Source organism: Dermacentor silvarum, chromosome 3, assembly GCF_013339745.2.
Source record: "Dermacentor silvarum isolate Dsil-2018 chromosome 3, BIME_Dsil_1.4, whole genome shotgun sequence".
NCBI lineage: Eukaryota > Metazoa > Arthropoda > Arachnida > Ixodida > Ixodidae > Dermacentor > Dermacentor silvarum.
This window is the reverse complement of record NC_051156.1, coordinates 201,818,727-201,842,177: the sequence shown is the minus strand read 5'-3', so window position 1 is coordinate 201,842,177 and position 23,451 is coordinate 201,818,727. Positions and strand designations below refer to the sequence as shown.

At 50.9% G+C, this 23,451-nt stretch overlaps 1 protein-coding gene across 1 annotated transcript in view; it reads left to right on the top strand.

Annotated features, from left to right (window-relative positions):
- Nucleotides 1-2,793: 2,793 nt before the first annotated feature.
- Nucleotides 2,794-23,451, top strand: part of LOC119446510 (uncharacterized) — a 329,517-nt gene continuing 308,859 nt past the window's right edge. The window contains 1 exon segment of the mRNA XM_037710951.2: nucleotides 2,794-3,459. The gene's annotated coding sequence lies outside the window, so the exon portion shown is untranslated.

Genomic DNA, 23,451 nt, shown 5'->3' with positions numbered 1-23,451 from the left:
TTGGAAGTACCCTCTTCTCTGCGCTGGTTTTAATCATTTTCTTACCGAAGAACACCGGCGCCAGCGCAGACATAACGCAAAGCGAAAACAGAAGAAGGTAGTTCCGGGCTTCGCATTTTAAGCTCACCGCCTCGACTTGGACACGACCTGCCGAAATGGTTCTCCATAAAGCAGTAAACGAACACCCCCATTTGCAGTTTTCTTAATTTTCATGTTGCTACATACTTCGGCGTGTACGCGTGAACGCCGTCGACTGTGTACTTTCATCAGTGCGTTTCTCCAGCAAAATATTTTGTTGCGAGTTGAGCGTCGTTGTGTGTCTTGCCTTCTGAGCAGCGTGTTCCTTCGAGTTGTCTTCCATCACACGCAGGATTGATGTCTTGGGACGCCATCGGAAGCCCGGTTTAGCGAAATGCCAGCGAAGAAAAACCATCAAGGAAGGAGCGTCGCAGCTTGCCAGAACTGCCAGGGTACGTACAGCCATCGAAATTAATGCGCTTCATGGCACGTTTGCATGTCTCCAGTTGGCCACAGTCGTCTGAACCAAACGCCACTACCGTCACCTACCAGCACCTCCAACCACCACCACACCCAAAAACAAACCTGCTCCGCGCAGGCTTCTTCCGTCCGCGTCGTAATGAGCTCCCACCGTGCATAAGAAAGAAGCGGGCAGAGGGCGCTCGCTCCCCGATGAAGATATGCGCTCCCTGGTGGTGAATGAATGAACCACGCTCTGCTACTCTTGCACGTCGGTCGAAGGGGGCAAATAGAAATGCTTTCGTTGCTTCGATATGCGGAAGACAAGTGCAGTTGCCCCCGCGTGCCTGGAAAGCGGTATAATTACTTATCGTCTGCTCCGGTGATAAATCGCTCCTAAACACGACCAGAAGACAAACTTCTTGTACGTGCCGGGTTCTTGTCGTTCCTTTGCGCACTGTACTTCGTTGTTTCATCTACGCGCCATTCACGGACTTCGAAAGAAATAGCGCTTATGATCGCATATAACGAAGCCTCCGTAGACTGCTTCCAGCGGCAATGAACACCTTGCATGACGTTGTTTTGAAAGAAAAGGCAAGATTTGTGGTCGCATTCGCAAAGTTATTTCGCTCGCAAGAACTATCTGGCATTGATCCACCGCCTTCGCTAATGATACGACCACTGTTCATAACTGGCCTTCGCCAGTCCATTGCGAACCGCGCTCTCGAACCGCTTTGTAGATCCGGGTTCTGCTGGCGCAAATGAGCTGCAGAATCCTTGAAATGCGAATCTTCGTCCTCATAATAATTATTATGAGGACGAAGATTCGCATTTAGCACCGCACATCCCCCAAACCACATCTACTACCGCATTATGTAAGTGGCGTGTAGTTTATCTCAAATGCCACCCACCGTTGTGCAGAGTATGATTTTATGTAGATGTTACTCGATAAACGACATTCGCCGCTTTAAGCAGGTTTATGACGTCGACTTTTCAAGTTGTTTCTTTTCTCTTTGTTAGCTTAGTTTATGTCACTTTCTTATGTTCTACCACAGAGATCAATGCATCCAACGCTAGAACGTTCACTCGTACGCGTCGTTAGCTGATAACGAAAGCAGCATTCTGTTCCCAACCGAGAGTCAGGACATCTTCAGTGGATAGTTCCATGTAGCTTAGAAGAGTGTGGGTGTAGGACATTTGGTGATTCATAATTTGGGAAGTTACCGCAAAAAAACACACGTCTTCGTCTCGTGTGTTTTTTGCTGTAACTTCCCAAATCATGATAGTTCCATGCTCGTTTCTTGAATGGTATGATCTTCGGTACCCTTAGTTTAATAGAGAGCCGAGGTGTTTCCGGTCGATATTGCTGGCGTCGGCTTGGCGATCTTAATATCCGCGAGTGCTCACTAGCGAAAAGCATACGAAACTAGCGGAACGTGAACATGAAAGAGGCGGATCATTCAGTCGGAGTACCCTTAAGCTGATATCACGGGATGGACGAAATTTCGTGGAGCACCGTGACATGCGGCTCGGTGCCGCCGAATCATGCCGCGCACGAGGGCGACGCAGACTAGCGGCGTCTTTGGTTGTAAATCAACCGCACCATGCTCGTCTGCGGAATTCCGTCCATCGTTGTGAAAAATCCTAAGTGGTTGTTATTATGTGCGATTCCTTTCACTCGATACCATTCCTTTCTGATCGTCCACCGCATCACGACCGGCCAATCCTGGTGATAACGTGGCCGGAGTGCCACTCAGACAACCGACGAAGCACGAAGAATTTGGATATAATCATTTATTATACACGCCATCCCGGACCTAGATTTAGCGGCGCATTCATTCGAGCACCCATTGCTTCTCACACGCGAGAAGAGGCGCGACGCTCTTCAGACTCCAGAGATGAGGAGATGCTACAGGTACACGGCGCCTTTCCAAATCCGCCACTGTGGCCCGTTGAGACTGGAAAGGAATGACACGTACACACACTGCGGTGTCCAGGACACGGACACTGCGCATCCCTTGAGGCAACGGCGGTGGGCGTGCGGCACGGAAGGACGGCGAGGCGGCCTGCAGGCCCGGTGGTGATGCCTGCACTGCCTACACTGCCATCTGCATGCGCTATGCGTCTTGCCTTCTGCCACAGCCGCCGACGCCGCCGCCGTTACGTCACGCTCGCACAGGGGAACCGGTTTCACCCCCCTCCGCACACCTTCTTCCTCCCCCCCCCCCTCCCCCCACGCTACGGGTCCCCCCTCTCGCCCTCCCGCGGCAGGGAAAGCGGTCTGCTCGCTCCCAGCCGGCCGAAGAGGCCAAGGAGTCCGTCGAAGGAGTCGCTCCACAAACAGTCGGTGCGCTCTCGCCGCCGCTGCAACCAGCAGGAACCATGGCACGCAGGCCAACCGCGACGCGGCAGCCGTTGCTCAGGCGTTGCTGAACACCGCGCCGGCCGCTGAAGCTCTTCTTCCTGGACCGGTACGTGGCCCGGTGCCGCGTGGTTTGTGCCCGCTGGCGGACCGTCTCGACCGACACTGCCCGCTACTGCCCGCCGAGGGCGGATTATCAGTCCGCCGCTGCGTTTCTCATCCACTGCCAAGGAAGGGTGTTTCGTTAACCGTTTGCCGGTCTCGTGCGCGGGAAACTGGACCGTTCGTCCGCCGCTTCTGCTCCGAGCCGCCGAGGCTGCGCCCGTGACCACGACTCCGCTCGAAGTTTCTTTCGAGTTTCTGTGGCGTGCAACCGGTGTTTAGTTATTGGCTTCGTTTTTTGGTTCGTTCTCTTCCTGCTGAGAGTTCGCGCCGGCGCGGACTCGCTGAGGAAGTTTTAGCGGGAGTGGGGGGGTTGAGATTGAAAGCTTCGTCGTTCGTCGCCTTCCCCGGATTTTTTTCGTCGACCGGCGGGAGTTGTGCCTGCTGTTGGTGCTTCCAGCCTCGTCTTCTTCCTCGTCGTCGACTTCGACGTTGGCCCAGGCCGGGGCTCGGCTAGCGTGAGTACTTTACAACTTTCATTTCTTCTTCGACCGAACTGTGTTCTATTATTGTTATCTTTCTCGACCGTGTCTCGCCTGTGGTGGCTGCCTCCCTTCTGTTACACGCCTGAAGGAACACGTCGGCCGTGCGGTGGTCGGCCCGCCCTATACTATACAGACTCGGGTATATTACACAGGCTCGCGACGTTCCTTTCGCGAGAACGCCGCGTCGAACCGGACTGAAATTCTCCCCTCCTCGCAGTTGTACTTCGTCGTTATTTTCTGGATCAATGTTGGTCGCAGTGACGGTGAGTTTAAATCTCAGCAAGAGTACCTGCGCCGGGCGGGTTGACCACTGGAACGTTTTCACTGCGATAGAAGAACTCTGTGCTTCATCGTTTGAGAGGAAGGAGAAATGACTTTGAGATTCGCGATTGATTCTCAGGAGCAATCTCTCTTATTCGTCTAGCAGTTGCGGCTGTATAGGTTAGAGGTTAAACCGCAGAGTAACCAACCTCGTCGTGGTATTAAGATAGGTTTTCGACCCATGCACTACTTTAGCGAAAGAAGATCGCAAGCGAGATAGCTTTGCCTGCCATTCGACTTGCCAAGCAGTTTTGCGACGTAGTATACTATAAAGGGAAGCTCTGATGCGTTCTGCGGCAGCGTGTCGTTTGGCGTGACCATATATAGGTTCAAACCGTCAAAGGTCGCAGCTGTAGGCGTCAGGCACACCAGATGGTCCGTACTGGACGCGACTTCACAATCGGCGCCGATGTGTCACCAGCAATTTTTTTAGTTTATTTTTCCATGACAAAACCGGTGACAGCAGAGCCGTCGTCGGAGTCGCGTGTTCTAAGGTCGAGCATGCATAGAAAAGCAAGAAAAAAATCCCGACTGGCGGGCGTTTGCTCTTTGAATAGATACCGATCTCCGTACTTGGCTTCGCGATGTCCTGGTCGCCTATAGCAAGTTGGAAGAAGGGTGAAGCAATCTTGAAGCCGCTACAGCTTGTAGTTTGCTCGTTGGAGCGAGCTCAGCTTCGCTCGCTCAGACAGGGATGTACACGGCGAGACATCGGTATTCAGCACTACCGGCTTTCTTATTTAATGAAGTGCATCGGGCCGTCTGGCGGCAGTGCATGTGCGGCGGACGAAGAAGCTTTCGAACGCCATCTCGTCCGGCAGCCTACTTTGTATTCGATGTGTAACGGTCGTCCGAAGCGCAACACAAGCCTGCGTTCGGAACTGGAGGAGGAGTCGCGGTTATACGTGCTTTCTTCAGGTTATGACTACTTTATTATGTTCAGCGCGGCCCGGTGTAAAAAAACGTTCCTTCAGTCGTGCGTGATTACTCGGTTCACTTGCCGTAATAAGAGTCGCTGACGTTATTCCCCCAATCGCTGATGCGGATATCCGTGAGGGTGGGCAAAAAAAAAAAAAAAAAGTTAGGCGTCACTTTCAGAACTACGCGCAGTGGTTCTAAATCTGGAGTATTGATTCGCAATTTTACCGGTGCGGTCAGCCGCGGTTCGCTTCGTCATTCTCCCGCATATAACGAGCCTAACGCAAGCTGACGCGTCCAGTTTTTTTTTTTTTTTTTATTATTGCTTTTGCACGTGATTTAGGAAAGCGGCGGGGCAACTAAGGCATAAACGTCTCGTCGTGTCGAGACTATGTGACGCGCATATCTATCTGATTATGCAGGCGTCGAATACGCCGGGTCTGTGGTGTAGGAACGCGTGCATGTTAGGCAAGGTGCGGAGGTGGACACGTAAGCTACATGCATGTATGCGGCTCGGGACATATGTGGCATAGTTTATACGGCCTGAACGCGTTAAGCGCTCGGCCTACGTGGTTCGCGTCATAGATTCGCGTCGGCGTATATATAAAGCGGTCGCGTTGTAGTTGCGTTACGTTGCGTGATGCGTCTGTCCACTCTGGACTTTATAAAAACCCTTACTTGCTCCCGCGGCAGTCGTTGACAAATCACATAGGTACGCAGGTAGGCCTCCGGCTGGTTTCGTCATTACTTCGCTTTCGTGTAGGAGACATAGGGCAGGGGGGCGTGACGGAGGTGCACCGGGATCTAAATCCGTGGGCATTCGACACATTGCATCACTTATGCGGTGGCGTTTCTTTTCTTGGAGACCTACCGCTCAGCAACGACGGGGTGTCAGTTATGGCTATGCGCAAACCCACGTCCCCCCCCCCCCCAAAAAAAAAAAAAAAAAAAAAAAAAACTCGTATATAGAAATACGAATGTCATCTCTTCTTCGCTGTCGGAAATTGCCGTTCGCCCCCGGATGGACTTCCAAATGCGACGCAAGCCTTGGAATGTTCAAAAGAACTCGGAGATTATTGTGCGGAGATGTAGTACATGGCTGCTTAATTAATTAGTTTAGGTCAGATGTTATACGCTCTAACATTGTACGAATGCAGGAGGGAGGATTCTGGCTGCCCCTATAACACAACTTTAAAACGGAATGTACCACCTATAGTAGTAGTATGCGGCGTACGTATAGCTCGCGTATACCCGAAGCTACTTCGATTACTGTGACCCTTTAAACGTTTGCTGGAGAGAGAAAACTGCCCCCAGTGGTGATTCCTGTCTCAATGCGTCCGCGATGTATAACTATCATCGACGCCACTTTCAGGCTGGCGCCTACTGTCGTCTAGCCGATTCCTAACAGCACTTCCGGGTCTACTTCAGTTCCGGTTCGTCGGGAAGCACAAATCGTTCTTCTGATTTGATTTAGAGCTATGACCATGCACATTCGCGCAGCAATATGACGGCTATACTCGCCGCAGTGCGCGTGTTTTCGCACACGCGCGCACACAGCTGGCAGGAACGCGCACGTTTTTTGCTTCCGACTCTGTCCTCGTTTCCTTTCCGAGTCAAGCGACGGCGTCGATGAAAGTTCCGCCGACGACCGTTGCCGCGAGGAGGCGCTAGTCGCGCTCAATATGCATCGCCGCTTCTCTCGAGATGCCGGCTTGCACTGAGCGAGCGCGTGCAGGGTGGGTACGGAGCGAGGCCGGCCACGCTGCTGCTGGCCACGGCCGCTTTTGCTTCTTGTGCTCTTCGCTTTCTCGGCTCCCCCCCACTCTTCACGAGTCGAGACAATGGCAGCCGGCAGGCACGGCTCGACCGCGCGGCCACGGCGGCGTTGTAGGTCTGCCCCGTTCCCGTTAGTTCTCGCGCGAGAGTCCTTGCGTATAGCTAAGTTCACGCTCGCTGCTACGGCAGCCCACCGAAACGCTTTTCTTTTCGGTGCGCCGCTCGGTTCGCAAGTACGTTTACGGCGACTGTATGGTACGTGCGTGCGCGCGTTCCGTCGTCTGCTTCGATCCTCTTTCGGAAACAGACGTACGATGAGCTGCGCCCGGAAACAGACGCGCGATCAGCCGTGCCCTGGAAAGAGTGACGTAGTACATTTGTGCAGCGTCATTCTGGCAGCGCCACCGCCAAGGTTATGGGCGGTATGAACCAATTTTAGCTTTTATAGGCAGGGGTCGGTGTTGTGTAAGGTTTCTTTCCTATCGATTCTGTTCTTTCCTCATCATTCCTATAGCAGCGACTGGCCCACACCGGCCGTGGATGCATCCCTGGAGCTAATGACTAAGCGCAAGAATTGAAAAAGACAGCAGTTGTTACATAACACGGCCCCAGTGTGGTACTAAAGAGCCCTGTGACGGGCATCTGAAATATTAACTGCAAAGCCTTTTTGCTGTTACCCTCTAGTTAGTCGAGATTTTTCGCGTACGCGCGCGCTGTGGCTCGCGCAAGAACACAAGCTCAACAGTGATGCAATGGAGCCAAAGATATACAGACTGCTAACATACAATATCTTGAAAAGCCCCCCAGACTTGCTCTGAGTAATCTGCAAATTTCGTCTTCATATCTAATTTGCATTATAAACAACACTAATGTAAAAATTTACAGAAATTAATTTTTAAGATTGGTTCATGTCCTTTAAGATAACTCCACAAGCCAGGCAAATAAGCATGCAGCTATATGTTTCGGCGTCTATCTGTATGGTCAGAATAAGGGGTCGCTTTCTAAAACCGCATGTAACGAAAACGTAATGCGCTTAGGGAGCCTATACAAGCATGTCCTGGCTTCATAGTAATAAATACTATTGACACACATACTTCTTTATTAAAGCGAAAGCCTTATATGCCCCATGAAGCGAAAAATCTGGCGAGCGTCCGGCGTTAACATCGTATGGCAAGAAAACTCACGTGACCACGCGATGACGTCACGTTCCCGGCGCTGGACCTGCCGTGGCTCGCACTGCGAAGTCCCACGGTGAACAGTCACGGCGTCGGACAGGCGCCCCGGCCCACACCCAAAAAAACCGACCTGGCGAACTCCCAAAATTGGATTAAAGTGGACTAAGGTGGATTAAGGTTGTTCCAAGTTAGACTAAGCAAGGTGGATTAAGCTGGAATAAAGTGGATTAATGTAGATTAAAGCTGATTAAGTTAGATTAAAATTGATAAGGTGGATTAAGGTGATACTTTAGGAAGTCCTAATGCTTTCGCATTCAAATCGCGCAAGAATAGTTAAGTGATGGTTGATTTTTTTCTCTCGCGTCTTCGGGGTCTCATTATCTCTCGATATGGGATTTTCTCTAGATGAACGTTGAAATCGTGAAAACATATTCCGCCATGGCCGTGAAATAGCCCACTCCTCAGACGGCCAATCGTTAGTAGTCAACTCCGTTGCCCTTTTGGTGATCAGCTGTTAACGCAGCTGTCAACTCACCTGTTAACCCTGGAGTGCACGTTTAGACAGGGGGACCTGTTTTCCTTGCCTCCAAAAGGAGACGTAGCTGCCCTGACGATGACAAATGCCTTTTGTCGAAACACTGGCTCCAGCGACATTCCTCCCTTGTTCGACAACTGTTGATTACTGAGATCTAAGGTATACGCCCACCGCTCTTCTGAGCCCGTATTCGCACAAACCTCTTACGCCAGAATTTCTTCGTAAGAGCGCATTCCAGCCCATTCTGACGCTGGATATATACATTAATAGCCAATGCTGCCTGCCAATCGCGGAGACAACTTACGAACAAAAAAGCTTTGTGATCTGTTCGGCCCGTGGATCCCTAGGCCCGTGTAGTCGCAAAAAGATTCTTACGCTAAACTTGTTCGCATGGGCTGATGCGAACCCTATCGCCATGTGAGACATACTATTGGTGACTGCGGCCAGCCAGTGACAAACAGAACTGACTAACGCAACGCTTGGTGAATTAGGTCCCTGGTTCTCGGGCTTGACACTGTGGACTTCAAGCTCGCGAGACCTCATTTCCGCAGGTCGATCCGTCGGTGTTTCAAAATTGTCGTTGCAGCACACGCCTGGGGCACGCCTAATTAATGAGAGGCCATAGGCCAGCGGCAGGCGACTCATGCATCGGTTCCCCGTCAGCCGCCGAAATTCCTGCAGCTCGGAGCGCCCCCCCTCCCACGTGATCGAGAGTCTTGCGTTGTAGCTCGGCGGGCGCACGCGTGAATGAATCGCCCTGGGCATCCGTCCTAGATCTCAGCCTTCGTGCGTCGACGTCTGAGCGTGTACACACAACGGTTGTTTCGCAACGCGGACCACATGCCTGTGCAGCTGCCGACGGCGCGTTTAAGCAGCGTGTTTCGTTGTCGTGTGAGTTGTTGTGACGCGGAATTGCTTTTTTTGTATTCTTTGCCATGGTTTGACAGAGTCTCATTCGTAGTGCGGGAGTGTGAGTAAGCGCATTTGCGAAACCGACTGCACCCATTGATGAGGCGGCTTATACAGCTGTTCAAGTGTCACGTCAGTTATTATACGTTTGCTGCCTTAATCAGCCGCCGTGCTAAAGGTAGCCGCGGATATTACGCTTCAGAAATAACGGTTTGATGTGCGCACACCTCTAACCGTTGGTGTGAATTATGAGACCTTGTTGTGAGATAGAAAACTGCTTGCTTTCACCTGTGTGTAGCAACTTCGATGGTAGATGGAACTGCTTAAAATCATTGCATCAAAATAGTTCCGCGGTGTTCATGCTCCTTTCGAGTGTGTTGTTCTCGATTTTTTTTTTTTTTTCGTTGCGCGTGTGACAGTCAATCGTTTTGTCGTGCAAGAGGACAAAAAAACAATCGCCACTTTTTAATTATGCGCGTACACTTGCTCGAACTTAACGCCAAAACGAAATTTATTCTTTCTCACTTTTCAATTATAAGTTTGAAGTTTGTTCCGTTCTTCTTACATAACATTCAGGGGGAATTTTTGAACACGAGGCGGAATGTTGGAAAGCTATTGTCGCACGGGGGGACTCTCTGTTATCGCGGAAGAACAGCCAGAGATTGCTTGGAGGCACTGCAGATGACAGTTCGCCAAGAAACGTGCATGGAAAGAGAGAGAGAGAGAGAAGTGTGTTTATACATTCCGACCTCCCTCTGATGGCTGTCATCATCCGGCATTATATGCGTCATTGGCGAGACAGCCGTTTGCTCACCCTACGTTCAACCACTCTCATTTGCCCCAGGAAAAAGCGCGCTGGCGTGCGTTGTCCCGCAGAAGCCTCGGCAGGTTTGAGGAAAACGTTAAACGGGCAGAGTGCGCGCTTCTCGTTTTCGCTATAGTACTAAGTAAATACTACCAAGCGCGCGCGCGCGCTCGCTACCGCTATTTCCAGTCGTATGTTTATACGCGATCGAACTTGACCGGCCGTCGTGCTGATTTTTTATGCTTTCGTTTGTCGTGTCGTGGCGCTGCTGCTGTTGTTGCATGGAGGGGGCCATGCTGAGCCGGGACAATGGACGATTCGTGAATGATTCGGAAGAAGGGGAGCTCAGGATAAGGAGCCGAGTTTTCTAAAGGCCGTGGGCCAATACGTTATACACAGTGTCGTCATGTATACAAGGCACGGTGGCTCAGCTGGCTACGCCGCGCTGCCGCTGAGCTCGAGCTCGCGGGTTTGATTCCTATAGTTGGAGCGAACGCCCATTATGAGAGAGCGGGATGTTAGCAGGTAGAAACACTAAAACGCTTATGCACCGCGCCTTGCGTGTACGTGAGATAATGTTAGCGTCGTCTTTCCTCCTTTTTTTTTTTTTTTCCCTTCTTCACGCCCCGCCTTTCTCGCGCTGTTCCAATAGCACTTCGCCCAAAAAATTTCAATGCAACTTCAGGTATATTCGTACAATTAATTCGAAGCCCTCCACTATTGGGCATGCCTCAAAGCCCAGGTGTTGTAGCTTTCGGGTGTGTTAAACCAACGCCACCTAGATAGCCCAAGGCCTGTACACTCTGCATTATGACGTAATGACGCTTTATGACGTATCACGCTAATGTGCCCGAAATTTTCATTGTCAAGCCTGGCGTGACGAAAGCGGTGACAGCAAAATCACCGTTGCTTACTTGGGAGCGTCCCAATTAGATAAGATTCTATGGCAGTCGAGCCAGGTAGCATGACATCATGCATGACGATCGAAGTGGACAGGCTAATCAGTAATAGCGGTGACGAGCTATGGAAGAACATCGTCACAGAGAATCCTTACTTTTCGGTAGCACAAATGTTGCCGGTAGCAGCTCTTATGTTGTCTGTTTCACGTACGCTTGCACCGTATACCCAAAGCTATGAATTTATGCCAACTATCATGACCGGTCAGAGCGCTTGTTAAATTACAGGGAAGCATATATGGTCGCGCGTATGAGGAAAGAAAAAAAAAAAAAAAACGCCGGTCGAATTAAACGGAAGCCTCTATTCAAAAGGAGCATCGGCACGACGTCCTCTCTCTCTCTAGCTCGTGGCAAGGTCGTTCCACGGTCGTTCGCACGGCTAAATGCAGCGCGGCGTTTCCACCAGCGCTCCCAAAAGCGCATTGTGGTCCGGTCACGTGAGAGCACCGTCTCCACGGCCGGACCGCCCGAATTTCCGGGATTCTTGTCTGCCGGGGAGCAGTAGAAAGGTGGTCCTGCAGACTGCGGAGGAGGAGGAGGCACGTTGTGTTTCTAGCTTTTGTCGAAAATTTTCGTCTACCTTTGGGTGCTTCGATTTAATGGCCGTGTGGTAGCTGTGCCGCGGAAACGCCCCGGACAAACAGACAGGAAGGCAGGCTAGGCGCAAAACACGTCCGCACAAACGTACAGACCCATGCACGCATACACGCACACACACGTACACACGCACATGAACGCCCACTCACAGACTCGTACGCACAAACCCGTGAAAACAGACATATGCGCGTGCACAGGAGCTCTCTCTCTCTTTCTCTCTAAACACATACACGCATGCTCACACACAGGTGAACACACACACATATACACACGAACACACACATACACGTACGCACAAACACGCGCCTACGAACTTTCTCTTTAGGCGCAGACACCGGCGCATTCTCTCCCTGCGTGCAGCACCTATTCCTTCCGTTGCGGGGCTTTCTTCTTCCTTGGCGGCTTCAGAGAGGAGCCACCTTGCTAAGGAAGAGTAGCCCCCCAGGAGCGTGCTACACACAAGTATCATAATTCACGCGTGCGGGTGGCAAGTCTTCGCTCAGCGCGCGGTGGTGCCGGACTGCTCCTTTTTCTTTCTTTTTACCTGCTTGCCGGATCGGCCGAGGGGGCGGGCGACTTTGGCGCCGTGACTCCTGCCTTCTGATGGGGGGGTCTCAGTGGGGTGGGCGAGTCTGAGAGTAGGGGGATGGGGGGAGGGGGAGGTGTAAGCTTCCTGCGCCTTAGACTTGGCTAGCACAAAGGTACGGAGGCCGGAGTCAAGTTTGCTCCAAAAAAGAGGGAACCCCGAGCGTAGCATCGGTTCTTATACCGTTTACCCAAGAGAGCCGAAGAGATTCCGAAAGAAAAGAAGTACCACAGGAAGAAGCCTGAAGAAAGGTTCCAGGGTCAGCGGAAGGCAAGAGGGTGGCCCGGTAAAATGCCCCTTATGCGTGCATCGTCCTGCCGTGTTGGCTACATGTTAACGCCGGTGCTTCCATCGTCATTTCTTGCTTCTTCCCCCCGTTGTTTTCCCTCTTCAAGGCTTCTTGCAGAGCCACGTATACATGTTCCTGAGCACCTGCTTCGCATTGTTTCGTCTCGCTGAAATTGGCATCCGTCTATTGTTTACCCGCTGCGTAAACGTGCAGGTCCCCTGCGTGCCATCATCAAGTAAAGCTGTTTTTGTTTTGTTAGGTTTGGTTGCGCACTGCGTTAGTCAGTTATCAATGATTTCGCTTGGTTTGGTTTGCTGTCCCTGGACTGATGGCAGGGGCACACCCTACCTTTGGAGATAGGCCAAGGGTCGGGTGAGACGAGGAAAAAAAAAAAAACATTTTGGTATGGCTAGAAACCAACGGCCAACAATTTCATCTATCAGTCATTTTTCTCCTCTACTGAATGATATTGCTTCTTCGCCAAAGACACGCAGAAAAGAATTTCACTAAGAGTAACCTACTACGCACCGATTCAACATTTCTTTCTAGTGGTCATTGTGAGTAACGATGAGATGAGATGCTACGTAATCGAATCGGATGCGCACAGGAGCCCTCTTGACGCGAAGCCGGGGCTTGCTTTCGCCGTTGACCGCCGGCGGCATGTTATCAGCGAGGAACAAAAGAACAGAGACTCCGCACGTTGCGTTGAGAAATATCGTCGCCGAACCCAGCGCGTTACGCAGCTGTTTTCTTCGGCGCAGGTCGCAGCTGAGTTGGGGCTAATTCGCCGCCTCCTATAGCTGAGCGCGCAGCCGAAGTCGTTTGTCGTATTGCCCGATCCACGCCGACTCTCTCCTATTCACCTTCCCTCTTTTACTCGCCCGGCCGATTTTGTTTGATCTCGGTTGCAGGCATTCCGGCATTTCCTATCGGGCCGAGTTTTACAACCTCACCGCAAGCTCTCTCTCACTCCGTCTTCGGAAATTCTTCCCCCCCCCCTTTTTTTTTTTCTTTCTTTCCTTTCCATTCCTCTTCCGTTTACGAACTCTAATCTGTCTCTCTCTGCCTCGACTTTCCCCGCGTTTTCTTTCTTTCTTTCGCAAATACTTTCAACCCCCTGCGTATGGTGCGGTTGCATATTTTCGTGAGCTTCCTTTTTATATTTATGGATCAATAAAAGTTGACTCTCTCTCTCTCTCTTGCGTTTTGCAGTTTGAATACGCTCGCTTTCGCTGGGCTCGAGTACGCAATGTGCTCGCGTGTAAGCCCGTTGAATGCGTGCGCTTGAACTTGGGACGGAGAAAAAAAAAAAAAAAAAAGACTGGCTCGCTCCGCGTTTGGTCCCTCCGCCGTTAGTGTGGTGTTTGTGCGTGTGTGTATTCGCGGTGCGAGCATTTCTTGTTCAGGAGGACTACCGGCTTTGCAAGGGGAAGCCGAAGGAATTGAACGAGCTACGCAGAGCGAGGTATGGAAAGAGTGAAAAGGTGGTTCCCGAGGATCGAGGTGGGAGCGGTTCGACCCGGTCGTCGGCGAGGCAGCAAATGAACTAAAAGAGAGAGGGAGAGAAAAAGAGCAAGCCTTCGTGGGTCGCGAGCATGTTTCCTGAGGAGGTAAACCGGGATACTCAGGAGGTCACAAAGAAGTCGCTTCTGCTGTCAAATTTCTGTTTCTTCCGTCGTTTTGTTATGTTGTGCTATTATGTGTTTCTCTCCTTTTTTTTTTTTTTTTGCTTTTCCGGAGAGCTAGTAATCACTACTCGGGTTCAATCCATTTTCCTTCCTATATATGCACGTTCCGGCCGTAATGGCGATTTAGGCGACCCGGGCGGCGTAATCCGTTTTCTCTGCTATGTTTCATCGCTGATGGAGTTTCGGACGAGGTTTTTGGTCGGAAAAGAACGAAGTATGCATGAATAGAGAATGAAGTCGGTAACACGCGCATGGGCAGTTTCTCCATAATCATTCTCACCTTTTTTTTTTTTTTCTTTGCGCAAGGCGGTTATCTTGTTTTCATTTCCACGAAGTGCACATTTCCGGAAGCTGTACTTTATGAATTGTTACCATTAACTTACTTCGCCGAGCCGAACGTTGCTCCCTTGGCTGGCCGGGTTTATATTGACATCCAGTGGAGACAGTGCAGTGAACTCCGCAAGAGAGTGTCGAGCCCCTATATCTCGTAGAAAATGTTCCACTAAGGCGCTCGGACCAGCGGAAGCCGCTTCGGGGACTGCTCGCATGGACGACCGAGCTAGGCCCGTGCTACATGTGTGATGATGATCCTCAGGGAAGGCGATGGTCCGGTGTTCACGGAGATTTTAAATTCTGCTCCGATGACGTTGCGCCGAGTTCATATCAAGGAAGAGAAGGCAGGCAACCCCATGAGAGTATGCTCACATCCGGATATACCTTCTCTACACAGTCAAAAAAAAAAAAAAAAAAGAAAAAAAAAAGAAAAGGAAGAAAACGCGGTTTTCTCATGTCCTTCTCTTTTTTCTTCGTGCGCGTTTTTCTTCGCTCTTTCGTTCTGTCGTCAGGTCTTCGAATTCGTCGGTCGCACGTTATAGCTAATTGACGCGACCGCGTGGATTCCTCGGGGTGTCATCGCCTCTCCCCACTGCGAGCGAGCCTCGGGCGTGGGAAGCCGATGACACCCCCGAATTCGCGCAGGACGCACAGTGATCATGCAACCGGCGACGTCCCGTCCCACCGCCGCGGATAGTTCCAGACTCGGCCGATACGCAAAGCACGTTTGCGCGCCAGTGTTGTGTGTATGTGTCCGCGCACCCTTTTCTTTTTTCTCTAGCCGGGACGCGTGCACACCCTCCCTTCTTCGCAAGGGCACGCTCGCTCACCAAAGCGCAATTTCCTTTTTTTGCTTCTCTCTCTCTCTTTCACTTTTGCCTCTCTTCGGTTTCGGACCGCCCTGAGACATTTCGTGCGAACGGGCTCGCACGGGGGACCCCAGAGGCTGCACCGGTGCAACGCTAGCGGAGGCCTGGCCGGTCCGAAAAGTCAGCCCTGGCCTACAGGTGCTCATTTGTTATGTGGGATAGTGGTTGTTGTCCGGGCGGAATGATTGGCGGACTCGAAGAGAATCCCTGCACCCCCCCTCCGCTCCCTTCGTTCTTCTCTCTGCTTCTCTTCTGCCGCACGCCATCTTCGTGTTCTCGCCCGGTTCAACTCCTGTAGTGGTCTCAAAGGGCCACGCGCCACCAGCGTCCCTATACCTACCTCCCGCGAACTGATCGACCAAAAAAAGGAGATGAAAAACATAAAAACAAAAGCGAGAAAGGGAACAGAACTGCAAGGACGTCAAACTGAATACTATGGCGGCTGCAGCACCGCTGGCGGGAGAAGGAGGGAGAGGGTGATACAGGGCGAAAGGGTGAAAGGAGAAGGGGGGGCTGAGATCCCTGCGTGTGTCCATTTGTTTCTCGGAGCACTTCCGGCAGGCAGCTTGCGATTCCAGTTCGTTGCCGCCTTGGCGGCTTCGCCGCGCTTTTGGCAGAGCGGCTTCTTTTGCTTTCTCCTACTGTGGGGGGGCTTGGCCGTTTTTTTTAATGTATTTTTTGCTTCTTTATTCCTCTCTGCGTTTCATTACCTTTCTTCCTTGTTTTCTTTTTCAACTTCGTTTTTTTATTTTTATTTTCTTCTTCCCGGTGCGGTCGTGTTCGGTGACCACTCCGCGCTCCTAGAGGGCTTTTGTTCTAGCCGGGACCCCTCTGTATGTGTAGTCCGTAGGGTAAACATGCATACGCCGTGTAAACGGTTCGGCGAACGGGGCTCGGTCGTCCGTTATTAATTCTAGCGCGAGTGAACGTAACAACCCGAAAGCCATTGAGAGGCCGGGAGAATGTGTGCGTGACGATGTGGCTTCCGCGTACGTGCCTATAACAGTCTCCGAGACCCGTGTTTGCTCGGAACATTCCGATGTCATCCTGCGTCTTCGCATTGTTTCGTGTCTCACGCTCGGTCATGCTATACGACTAAAAGCCGTACTCCTGAAACTCGGAAGTGTTCTTTCGATAAGTTGAGCTTCTGAAGAACTGTCTAGCGCAATGTATTTCGGCTTTCGTTGCACTCGCTGTCGTGAGACGGGAGCGGCTGCCTGGACAGTGCGCTGGGTGTCTGAAAGGACGTTCACCTTCTTCGCCCGTGCCGAATGCGCAGCAAAACATTAACACAGTAATGCTATGGGTTTGTTTTACACGCGTAGATACCTTATGCCAGCGGTGCATGCTCTCGACAATACATGTTGCTTTCGAGATTATGCGATTACGTTCCAGTAATGCCCGATCAGTATTGATGTTGAAGGCACATGTCAACTGTCAATGCTTGCTACTTACGCAACGACGCCCAACTTCCCTGTTCTCATCACTGGAAGAACGCTCACTTGGCCTTGGTCGCCGTCCTCAGTGATCGATTTTGATGTGCCAAGGTTAGAGACCCTTTTAATTGAAGAAAGCTGCACTCAATATTAATATCCACCGCTCTTAATCCCAACAAAAGAGTATGCATGGGCGCCCTTGCATGTAATTTTCCCTGTAACATAGTGAAGCTGTCGTGACTACAGGGAATCAAACTATAGCGACCACCATCTCGGCAGCTGTACATGACGTAGCCACGATGCCACCGCCGTGGGATCAGCTAATGTAGTTAGATGACTGTATGCTATGACGGCGACTAATTCTGAACAGTATCTCGGTCTAGGTCAAGTATTTCTACAGGAAACTCAGACCAGGAGTAGGAAATCTGCAGACGAATTAAAAAAAAAAAAAAAAAAAAAAAAAAAACGGGCTAGGACCCAAGGGCTCCTGGCCGCCTTCTAAACAAGGGCACATAACTCCTCTGAAACTTGCCGTTTTCAATAAAAGTTGTTTCTCTCGCTCTCTCTCTCTCTCTCTCTCTCTGAGCACATTTGCCAGGCACATCCAACTGATGAAGAGAAGCTTACCGACATTCTAACTTATATACAAAAAAAAAAGGCGTATAACCAGTGTTTTCTGGAAGTACTGCTTTATGAGAATCTAAGAAAAAAAAAAATTATGGGGTTTTACGTGCCGAAACCACGATCTGATTATGAGGCACGCCGTAGTGGGGGACTCCGGAAATTTGGGCCACCTGGGGTTCTTTAACGTGCACCTAAATCTAAGTACACGGGTGTTCTCGCATTTCGCCCCCATGCGGCCGCCGTTATGAGAACCTATAAGGATCGCGCAAGGAGCGATGGAATGAAAATGATAGGCGTAACGTTTAAAGACAGGAACGACCGCAGGGTAGATTAAAGAGCAAACGGGAATAGCCGATATTTCAGTTGAGATTAAGAGAAAAAAAAATGTAGTTAGGCAGGCCGCGTAATATGCGTGGAACGGACAACCGGTCGCATATTAGAGCTACGTAATGGGTGGCAAGGGAAGCTCGGTTAGGAGCGGCAGATAATTAGCCGGAGTGAATGAGGTTAGGAAAGTTTCAAGTCTAGGACAGCGTCTGTTTGATTCAGGACAGAGGTGACTCGAGATCACTGGGAACGGCCTTCGTCCTGCAAGTGAACATAAATATGATAACGACGACGATGATGAAAAAGTCTGGCTGCGAAAGTCGGCCGCTCGAGCTCACAGATATACGTCGGTGGCGCGCACAATTGGTAAGACAGTTCAGGGTTTGTAGTAGGGCGTGGGGGCTACGGCTGGTCATATTTCAGCACCTCAGCGCCGGCCTGTCTTCGTGGCCAATGAACCGCCCAGTGGCCGCGAGTACGTGCGGTAACACAGCGGTTCTTCTTGCCGCTGTTCACGCGTTTTCTTGCGGAGAGGACAACGACACTGCGTCGGGCGCCGCGCATACGCACGCCTGCACTCACGAGAGCACGGCCAGCGAGCGAGCGACGTCCGTGTATTTCTGTTTCTTCATTTTTTTTTTTTTCATTATTTTCTTTTTCTTCACACAGAGGCCTTCTATATAGCGCTGCTGTACAGCTCGGCGACGTTCGTATCTTCTGCCTCCTTCCAGTTCCTGCGCTCTTTTCTTTTTGACCGTCGCCGGGGCTCTCGTAGTATGTACTGTACGGCAAAACGACGACGTCGCAGCAGCAGCAACAGCAGCAGCGTTGTCGGAGAAGAGGAGAGGAAATGAAAGATCCGAGGCACCGCGTCGTGATCGGACCTGACAGGGATCGTGAGCTGGGCACGAACTCCTTCCTCCTCGACACTTCCCTCGCAGCCTTCTCTTCTCTTTTTGCTTTTGCTTTTCTTTTCTTTTTTTGGCTGCTCAACGGCAGCGAATGTCGGGAGGGAGAGAGGAGGAGCGCGGGGAAGAGGAGGGGGGTGAATGGGCGGACGAGGGCGACGCGCGCAGGAGCATCCTGCGGAAGAAGAGGGACGCCCGGCTTTTCCAGAGGCTTCGTTCGCCCATTTCTCCTCTCGCACGGTTTCCGCGCGGCGACGCGACCGTGGCGGCGAACGTAGAAAGCGAAGCACGCAAGCGAACGGCGGCAGCGTCGTCAACGGCAGACATCTCCACCCCTGTCGAAAACGAGCGAGAGAGAGTGGTGGTGGTATCCTCACAAGTCGAGGCAGGGCCCCCGGAAGGCAATGTGAAGAGCGCATAGAGGGACATAAAGAGAGAGAGAGAGATAGTCAGAGATGGAAAGAAAACCTAGTCACGAAGACAGTGGAATGGAAACTGCGGAGGAATGACAGAGGGGATCTCGAGTTTGGAAAGGGGGTGGGGAGAGAGAGAGAAAGAGAGAGATAGATGCGCACGTTGCGTTACGGCCACTGTTTCTATTTCTCTGCGTGTGTCTGTGTCGCTTGCCATTCCTTCTCCTCTCTCTCTGTTTCCTCGGCAGGTAGCTAGGCAGCGCTGTGCCACTACCACCTCCTCGTCTCGCTCACTCACTCACGACCACCTTCGTCTCCGTGTCTTGTCATTCCGACTCTTCTTCGTTCCGAGGGGTTTGTCTTCGGCGCGCGAGCTTTGTTCCGAGACCGGAGGAAGAGGACACGATGCATATTCGGCGGGCGGGCGGGCTAGCGAGTGAGCGAGGGTGTTGTTGTTATTGGAGGGTGCCTGTCCCTCCGTCTGCTTTTGTCTTTGCGGTGTTTGTGCCGCCTGTTTCGTAGTTGCGTGTGTACCTGTGGCTCGGGAAATCGAATCGTGACGCTACTTCCACTTTCGTCGGCACCGTGTCTGCCACCTTGTTTGAACGTTGTCATGGATCGACAGAGGGAGGTCGGCGATGTGCGGGGTGTTGGGGGGAGAGGATAGGACGGTCGGGGTAATAGAAAGGAAAGGATTTGTAAGCAAGCATTATGATATTGTTCTTCCTTCCTTCATCGTTCACCGCACGGCGTGTCTGCCTGTCCTTCGTTCGTCGTGTTCGATCGTGTGTGCACATGTATGCAAATACGCCTGCCATCGCGTTGAATGTTTATACCGGCGTGGATCAATTTTGCCTGTCACGCCCCTATCCTGCCGCATGGCGATCGCTTTCGGCGGTGGAGGGTCCTCTGCATCGATTAAGAAGCCCGCTTCGATAAAAAATAATAATCAAGAGAAAGAGAGATGATCGTGGTCGATACTGCGCGCCTGTCAAGGGCAATCCGGGTTCTGTGTTGTGCGGCTGGCGGTTGTTGCTACCTTTGGCGTGCTCTATGACACGCCGTTTTCGTTTTGATGGCCGCGTTCAGACCGCGCTAAATGCTTGTCATAGCTGCGCTGTTGTCGTTGTTTCTCTTTCTTTCTTTCTTTCTTTCTTTCTTTCTTTCTTTCTTTCTTTCTTTGAGAAAGTTTCACGGGTGCCAAGTGAAGGACGGCGTCACTTTCTTCAAGCCTTACATTGTTTCAGTTTGTGCTTCGCGTCCTACCGTATATATGCTTCGCAAGAGAGAACGTGGAGCCGCTTTTGCGGTGCACTTGCGTGTGCTTAGTATTATGCCTGCTCGAATATTCGAGTGGCTTCAAATCATTATTCGCACTTACATATACTAAACACCGTCTTTCACATTCCGGGGACGTATATCTCTTATCTGACAGTGTATAGACACGGGCAGTGACACGTTGCATTGGAAGTATGCGCCTCCTCCCCCCTTGCGAACTGAACTGCGCGCCTGTCAACTGGTCAGGGTCTTCACTTTCCAGTTTCCGGCTTCACGCTGGGCTCGCTTTCGCCGCCCTGTTTAGTTGCAGGAGGACAGCGAAAGGAGGCATTCCTTCCCGTTAGCGGCGTCCTTCGGGGGCCGTGCGTTTTCGTTCGGGAGGTTAACGCCCTCCGTACGCGCGATTGCCCGGAGAGTTAAAGTTCATTTACCGGGCGTAGAAAGTGACCGGTCGGGGTTGCTGGAAGAAAGGATTTCGCAGACAAAAAGCTCGTTTTTTAGAGAATGCAAGTCTTTGATGAACACGCCCTTCATTCAGTTTGCTCAGTGAAGGAGAAATGCTTGGTACACAAGCCTTAGTCATCAGAGGATGCTGTTATAAACTATCATGAAACCGATTTAAAAATTTTTATTTTTTCAGTTGCTTGGTCTTCATTTACTCATTCAAAGCGTTCGGTTCGCGTGTCATATGAGTGTTACCGGGCTCCTTGCCCAGTTAACGCGTTGAGATAATTATTATGCAAAACCAATTCGCCCAGCGAGCTGTTCTAACGAAGGCAATCGTTGCTGACGAACGCTTGTGGCATGTGGATGCGAGTGACCGTTCGTCGATTAAATGCGCCGTGTGAAGGTGTGGCAGATGAGATGGAATGGCGGGAAATATGGCTGCGAGGTCGTGTACAATAGAACTGAGCGCATCTTTTGCACACGAGTTCATTATTGTTAATTACTGGAGCCGTCTCCTGTCATTCGTCAGACGATGCGGCAAGCGGTGTCCTCGGACCTTCGGCACCCAATATCCAGTATCTTGCGCCTAAGCTATCATCTTTTTATTCCGAGTGCATCTCACTGACAAATCAACACGGAAGGAAAATGTCATATTGCGCACAAGCGAAGAAACATGCGGTGTTTATTTATGCATTTGTTCTTGTTACTGGTTAATTATTGCGCCCATGCTTTCACGTGTTGCACGGCGTGGTGTAGGGGTCGTTGGCCTCTCAGCACCCGGAGCCACATGGCATGGCACCTTACGCCTCTAGCCAAGCCGCATCTAACCAATAGATATCTCAATGAGAAATTGATTCGAAAGGCAGGTATCATATTGAACGGGAATGACGACACATCGGTGAGGTCTAATATTCGCCTGCGAGTGCTGGTATCAACCGAAAGCTATTTATAAGGAGAAAATGGCCATACGATGCTATACCGAAACAATGGTGGCAGACATCGCCTCGTGTATACTGACAATACTAGACAAAAAAAAAAAAAGACATTGCGATTGGACGGGATTCCTCCGTGTAATTCGATCTCACATTCTGCCTACCAAACGCAGACGTTGTATGTTAAAGAGTTCGTAATCACTCGCAACGTGGTAATGAAACTTCCGTTGAGAGAATCTGTACAATAGAGCTCCGACAACGCGGGGCTTGATCGAGAGCCGTCTCGTATTGATGGATTATTTAAGCAGTAATTAACTCCGGCTCAATGTCTCCGCGAGCGTTCCGCTCTGTAATTGCGATCGTGGCGTCGGTGTCTCGCGTGAATGTACGATAGCACGCTCCTTCGATCGGTGCATTCTACACGCTACGTATGGCAAATTCCGTGCAGTGCAGCGGACGCTATATGGGGCTCGCGTCACCCAATCAGAATAACGAGACCCTGCTGTGCGTTCATGAGTACAGGCCTGCCACGGTGGCTTAGTGGCTATACAGCGTTGCGCTGCTGCGTACATGGTCGCGGGTACGATTCCCTCGGCAACCACGTTCCTGATTGCAAAGACGTCTTGCTCGTGCACCGTGCTTTCAGTGCACGCTTAAGAACCTCGGGCGGTGTCCCACACCGAACCCACGCACTGTGGGCCTGCATTGAGGCGTCAAACCTCACAATTTAATTTAAGTTTATTCCAACATAGGGCCGATGGGGGCCTTGCCCGTTGCACGCTACTAATCACTTATGAAATGTGAACAGCGTCAAACAGGACTAGGGCTGAAGAAAAGGACGCACTGATCTATAGTTCTGTTTGGCGCTGTTCGACCGATAAGATCAAATTCCTTCGACCAATAAGGTCAAAGATGATCGACCGACAAGCCCAAATTCTTACGGCTTCAAGATGTCTCACTAATCCTTCCGCGAAGCTTCCGTTCAGTCGGTGTAGCGCGGAGTGCGATCAGAGGCGGACAATGGAAGATTCCTATTCTTCTCGTTCTCGCTGTTTTCAGGTTGGCTATACACGGCCCGTATGTTTCACAGCGCTGCACGGAGCCGGCGAGATACCGTATAGATTCGCGCGAACTAGAAAGCCTGTGAACGCGCTCTGCTATTCTGGAGCACGCCGCGTTTCCGGCCAGCCAGCGCGTGGGTCTCGCAGGGGTGATTAACGCCAAGGTTGCCCTCTGCGCCGCGGCGGAGAGGCCCCAATTATCCATTGCCCCTCGAATGGTCCTTGCGTGGAAAAAAGGAAAAAAAATAATACAATGCGAAAGCAAATCGCAGAGCTACGTGGGCTTTGTTTTCTTATCTTTATTTTTATGCATTGATATGTCTCGCAGAGCGAGATATATCGTCTTTGGCGCTCCCCGAATGGGCGGCGTAATGACGAAAGATGGTTCCTCTCAGTTTAAGGTTTGAGAAATTTGGCGATTGCTCTATTTAAAGAAATACGCACCAAGGCTGGTTCTGCTACCGGCAGTCTCAGCACCCTTGGGAAAAAAAAAAGAAAAAAAAAAGGTAGGCATGGCTTCGAAGGATTTTCGTATTTACCTTAGAGGAATGATGGGTCAATCACGACAATGACAACGTGACCACAGCACTTTACTCAATTAGGTGGTCAAGGTAAACTATTTATTTATTTATTTATTTATTTATTTATTTATTTATTTATTTATTTATTTATTTATTATTTACATCCTTTGACCACGCGTCTTCGACAACAGAAACGAGTGTTTGTTGATCACTGTGTATGTGTATGGTGAAAGGGTGGGGGGTAGCCGGTAGAGGAGTCGC